This window comes from Pinus tabuliformis, chromosome 5_2, assembly GCF_031772625.1.
Source record: "Pinus tabuliformis cultivar Carrire ecotype Pingquan chromosome 5_2, CPIR1, whole genome shotgun sequence".
Taxonomy (NCBI): Eukaryota; Viridiplantae; Streptophyta; class Pinopsida; order Pinales; family Pinaceae; genus Pinus; species Pinus tabuliformis.
This window is the reverse complement of record NC_142306.1, coordinates 302,735,174-302,741,479: the sequence shown is the minus strand read 5'-3', so window position 1 is coordinate 302,741,479 and position 6,306 is coordinate 302,735,174. Positions and strand designations below refer to the sequence as shown.

Here is a 6,306-nt window from a genome sequence, read left to right as displayed (position 1 = left end):
TTAATGAATAGCAGCACCAGGTATTGAGTCTTCATCCAGTCCAAGGTTTAGTGCCCACTGCCACATTCCAAGTTTTTTATATATTCGAGCAAGGAGAGAAACTCCAGAACTTGAAGTGCTAACAGAGCTTGATGTTGCAATGGGATACAAATACATAGATCCTGAAGAATGTGCATCTTCAACAAGCTCAACGGACAAATCTTGCAACCAATGGAATGCTTCCTTCCGTTTACTATCTTCTCCAAGAGACCACTGATACTTTAAATATGCAAAAATAACTTGAGGCGGAGCTGACAATCTTGTATTTGGAGGAGCAAATTCTAGATCATACTGCAACAGTTTGATCAAGGTGGAATGACCTTGACTAATACGACCACTTTTCCGGCAAAGAGAAGCAAATTTCAACCATGTGTCTATGTCCTCTGTCGGTGGAAGAACTAATGCACGAACAGCTAGTAATGCTTGCCAAACCTCAACATTTCGTTTGGTTCCTTGTATCCGATCAATCCACAAAAATTAGAACATGAGGCGTATACTTAAATGCAAACACATTTCGTTTGTCAAAAGCCCAGTTGCAACTCCAAGTACTGTACTTGTGAAAAAAGGTATAGAAAATCAGCTATTATGTATATCACTGTCACGTCATCAAGTCTTGAAAAATCGAACTTCTGGACAGCTCTGAAAAGCACTACAGATGTTGCATCGTTCACAACTCCCTCTCCAAAGACCAAACTGTAAAGTAAGGGAGTTTCATCTTGATGCAAAACCTGTAATGTACAAATTGTATCAGTGGATGAAAATATTGTTCCAAGTGCAAGATAGTCCCTGATTTTGAGTCCTGAAACATCCAATCCTGGAAATAACAACCAGCAACCAGCTGAGATAATAGCAAATGAGATAAACACTCCCACCACTCCAAACAACATAATAGTGACAAAGTTGTGAAAAAACTGTTTCTTTTTAACTTGAAGCCCAGCATTGAAGATTATAGGTGGAAGAAGATATATGGAAAAGAGTTCTTCATTAAAACGCAAAATATGAGAACTCGTGCCTCCACTAAATAGAAGAACTACAAACCCCGCACAACACCCTATGGCAAGGGCCGTAATGGATTCATTGACCCATCTGTTCTCCTCCAGCAAATGTCCCAGTATGATACACAAGCACAGAATTGTGACGAATAACGAAATGGCCACCACATGAAGATGATCGGTGTCGTTCGAAAATCCCACCCTAATCAGAAGCGACTGAAATGATCCACTGTCAATAACCGTCCCCATTCTTGAAGCAAAGCTCTGCAGTAAGTCTCGAGCTGGATTCTTCTCAGCTCAACGGTATCCTTATTTATCTTGAACTTGCGGAGGACTCGAGGTGCTCAGCTTCCCGCATGAAACGATGAGAAGTCTGAAAATCTGCGTAGGAATTGAGATGAAGGGGTTCGCTCTCAGAATGACGAACAATGGGCTGCTATCTAAATATATATCAAAACATTCCCCACTCTGGCACTCACTATCAGCCATAAGCTTCTGTGATTCTGGAACATAGTACACAGCTGTCACATCAGAAGGCAACCGCCTCATTCATCGGCCGCTTCACAACACTTTCACTGTCACTTAATCAGTTCTAGCAAAGATGATATCACCGCAGAATTTGTCAGGCCACCAGTCCTCTTTTGAAGGCTACAGAACATGCATCAAGACCAACATGCAAGACCTTACACATGCTATCCCCGTAAAATTATTGCAGAAAATATGACAGCTGGGGTGAGATGTGCTATGGATCAACACGAATTTCCCATTTCGTAGCGCGGTTAGTGCAAAATCGATGTTTTCCGCTACGAAATCACCTAAAACAGGTTGCGCTGCGAAACTGCTAAAGGATTTATGCACTGCGGAAACACTTCAAAATTATTACATGAGCTACGACATAACCCAAAGAGCTTTGTGACACATAGTAACTTTTGAACAAAACTGACACATGGCTATGAGACGGGGATGAATGAGAATGACCGGTGATGAATGAGAATACATAGTTGACTCGAGACTCTAAAAACAAAAATCAAGCTTAGACTAGCACCGAATTTTTTACCATCAACCTAATGTGAGCGTTTTTGAAACTAGAATTCTTAAGTGATAACAGTGGCTCCACTTGGGATAGTGTGCTCCTGTAGTACACTAAGAACTCGTAGGTCCAGTGCTTTATCTTTTTTATTACAAACGAAAATCTGCTTGACAAACATTCCCTTCAAGCTTCTTGGGCCTTCACCTCGGGCTTAAGCTTGATGATGACTGTAGGAGAAAGAAATCTACATCTACTGAAAAATAAATGCTCAGTCAACCTTGAGCTTATTTTCATTTTCCTACCTACCTACCCTATCAATTCAAACTTCTTTCAGCTCAATCAATGTGAAATTTCCAATGTAGCCAATCATTTGTCTTATCTGATATTTGAGTTTTTTGACTGCATCGGAGTTCAGAGCCACTATGATATGGCGATGACCACTGCCGTTGAAATTGCCTCTGATCTTCATAGAAAAATTGAAACACTAGAGAGTAAAACTCTTCCATATATTCAGCTATAGGATCCCAGAATACATGATCAGCTTGATGGTTCTCGTAACTTTCTGGTTGTGCAAACTGATCTTCAACAACAGTGTACTCTTCCTCAATCGTGAAAGAGAAAGGAAGCAACACTCTCTCCTTGTGTTCTGCCATAGAAAACTTCTGAAAATAATGATCATGATTATGAAGACTATATGCCTGAATTTGACCTTCTAAACCTTCAATGTCTTTCTCAATGTCCTCAGCAACTTCATCCAAAAATCTCATCTTATCCTCTGCCTTACACTCAAATGATTTTAGATACGAGGAGAAGGACAAAGAAAAATTTTCATTTGTTTCTCCATTACTATGATCATTATTCCATTGTTTGAAACCTTGAATTGAAGGAGAGTTTGCCACCACTTCTGATCTATCTATCCATTCTTCCAAAAACATAAGCCAAAAGTCTTCAAATGACTTGATGGATTTGGCAGGAAAACTTTCAATCCACCGTTTACATTTCCCTTGAAGTGAATCATAGAACAACTTAATGCAAACATCCTCATGTTTAACTCTAAGAAGCTCTGTAAAATCACAAAAATCTGATATATGCTTCAAAGTTAAACTCAAATCTTCTCCATTGAATTTTGGACCATTCCTTAGAAAATATGCATCCTTGGGAAAATGATTTGGGAAACCATGAATTCCTGAAAAATTTATGCATGCATACCTTGAAACAAGAATGGTAGCATCTGGGTCTTTCATAACTCCAGTGGAATCACCATGAATGTATGAATTTTGAATTCTTCAACAATGGAGTCGCCAAGGTAGATTTGCAGCCTCAAAATGATGTCTGAGCTCCTGCTACCTTCAGAAGTTCAGTCTCTTGATTTCGGGAATGAATAATCTTCAGACTCCCGACAGACGCACCAAAATGTTATCTCAAAATCAAGCCCTGGAAGGCTGCAGACCAGGAAGACTTCAAGTAACTGTTTCAAACCAATCTTTTGACTAAGGCTTAGCCTCCTTAGCCTGAGAGGGCTCTCCCAAAGGGTTATTGATTTTGACTATTAATAAGATGGATAACTCTTGTGGAATAACATTAACAAATATGAAAGCTGGACAAACATTAAACTAGTTTCCATTGGGCCTATGGAGTCAATCATACTTCAGTGAATAATAGTACTGCCTTTACATAGAAGTCAGGGCACTTAGCATTTAGATGTTCAGAACACAACTCATATAAAACCACAGTTCATACATGCATACAGGAAGTCAGAGCATGATCAATGAATTCTGAGTGATTACACATATATGTAACTGTAAAAGACATTAAGGAAAGAATAAATCACACATTCTAAACATGGAAATCCCTCATGAATCCTGAGAAGAAAAACAGCCAACTTATATTACTGAATTCTGTCTTTACATAAGCCAAAACAGTACTCTGTTTTATAAAATATCCAACCCTCCTTACATTCTTGTTTCAGCTATATATAGAATCCTTATTCTAACTAATTCGAGCTTCCTCCTCCAGCATGAGGGGATTCGATAACTACCTCTACTGACACCTATCAGCTATTGAACTAACTAATAAATACAACTAAAGTGCTGACTGGAGTTTTTAAAGAGTTCTAAATCTACTATGACTCTAACTCTATATTATATTCATGATGGCTTCTCTTCGTTCTTTGACATCTGGTCCTCTTTCGATTTGGCTGAGCTGGACATTTAATACTCCATATTGACCTTGAACGCTGAATCTTCTAACTGCTCAGAAGTATTAGGAGATTTTCCTTGTTTCTCGGCTTCAGTTCTTCACAAAAATGCTCGAATGTACAGAAGCATGTCTTCTAGCTTTTAATAACCCAAAACATGGAACACTGCCACGTTCTTGATGTGCTGTGAGCTTCATCGATGGACATGTGTGCAGGCAAAAGTTTCTTACAGGCAGCTCGTTTGTTGTATCTTGAATGGTGATAAAGGGGCTTTACAACAGAAATTTAAAATTGGATTTAAATCTCCAACCTTTTTAGGCATCCACCTGTCTTGACTTGATTGAGTGCTGGCAGCTCCAGATGATGTTCTTGCATACCCTTTTGGCGTTTCCCTTTCAAAATTCCCGCTCATAATACAAAACTGTCTAACTGTGTTAAAATCATCACCTACAGCAGTTTCGTAGCGCGCTACGAAACTGCTGTGTAATTTCAAAAACACACTCTCAGACTCTACTCTGTTTGTATACCTGTATACCTTATCTAAAATTTCATTGCCTGAAAAAAAGGAGCACCAGTTTTGTCTTGTCTTTTAATATCTGAATCAGAAGTGATACAGCTACCATTGCTAAAAATCTGTTCAAGTAGATTGAAAAGATCCTTATCATGCTTGTTGAATTCTTGGACTTCAGGCCTGGATGGATAAGCAAATTCTAAATGCTTTAATTCAATTTCTCCTTTGATTTTATCAGCAGTTTCTGCATCTTCATCATCTGATTCAATTTTTTGTTCCACGGTCAAGAATTGTAAAAATAGAACTACTGCTTCTCCACCTTTGATGAAATCACAGTATTAAGCCTTGAGATCCAGTTCACAAAAATAAGCTGCATATGATTCTCTATCTTGTAACAAAGTATATTTGGAGCTATTCTCTGTAGTCTGTTCATTCACGTCTATATCTGACCTGCTCGAAGACCAATCCATAACATGTGTGTCTCTGTCCATTCTCAAGAATCATTCATCAAATGTTTTTAGATGTTTGATCTGTACATTTGTACCATCTTTGCTATAAACTTCAGAAAAGGACATGCCAAAGCATGTTATAGACAAGGCAGTAGAAGCTGTGAAGCTGGATTCAGTTGCATAAAATGATGCAACAGATAAAAGGTCTTTGATTACCAACATGGCATCCTTCAAATCACTGATGTCATATTTATCTGCTGCTCGGAGCAGAGCCAACCTGTGTGTGTAAAACTCATTAGGAGTAAGAGATCCATATATATATATAGCTCAAAACCGCCTTGCATGCATCAATGGATATGTCATCGATATTAATTGTCGATGATTCCTTTTCCTTCGAGTCATGAGCAAACATACTTTCAAAGACAGGTGATCTAGCAGCTAGAATAGCACGGTGAGCACCAATGCTTCTTTTGACCATTCGCCAGCAATTTCCGTGGCATTTTGAAATGCAACAAAAATATAAGAACGTTAATGAATAGTAGCACCAGGTATTGAGTCTTCATCCAATCCAGGGTTTAGTGCCCACTGCCACATTCCAAGTTTTTTATATATTCGAGCAAGGAGAGAAACTCCAGAACTTGAAGGGCTAACAGAGCTTGATGTTGCAATGGGATACAAATACATAGATCCTGAAGAATGTGCATCTTCAGCAAGCTCAACGGACAAATCTTGCAACCAATGGAATGCTTCCTTCCGTTTACTATATTCTCCAAGAGACCACTGATACTTTAAATATGCAAAAATAACTTGAGGCGGAGCTGACAATCTTGTATTTGGAGGAGCAAATTCTAGATCATACCGCAATAGTTTGATCAAGGTGGAATGACCTTGACTAATACGACCACTTTTCCGGCAAAGAGAAGCAAATTTCAACCATGTGTCTATGTCCTCTGTCGGTGGAAGAACTAATGCAGGAACAGCTAGTAATGCTTGCCAAACCTCAACATTTCGTTTGGTTCCTTGTATCCGATCAATCCACAAAAATTAGAACATGAGGCGTATACTTAAATGCAAACACATTTCGTTTT

General features: G+C 38.8%; 1 pseudogene; it reads right to left on the bottom strand.

Moving 5' to 3' along the window:
- On the bottom strand, positions 1–1,378 carry LOC149158744 (sodium/hydrogen exchanger 4 pseudogene; annotated as a pseudogene).
- Between the last annotated feature and the right edge of the window lie 4,928 nt (positions 1,379–6,306).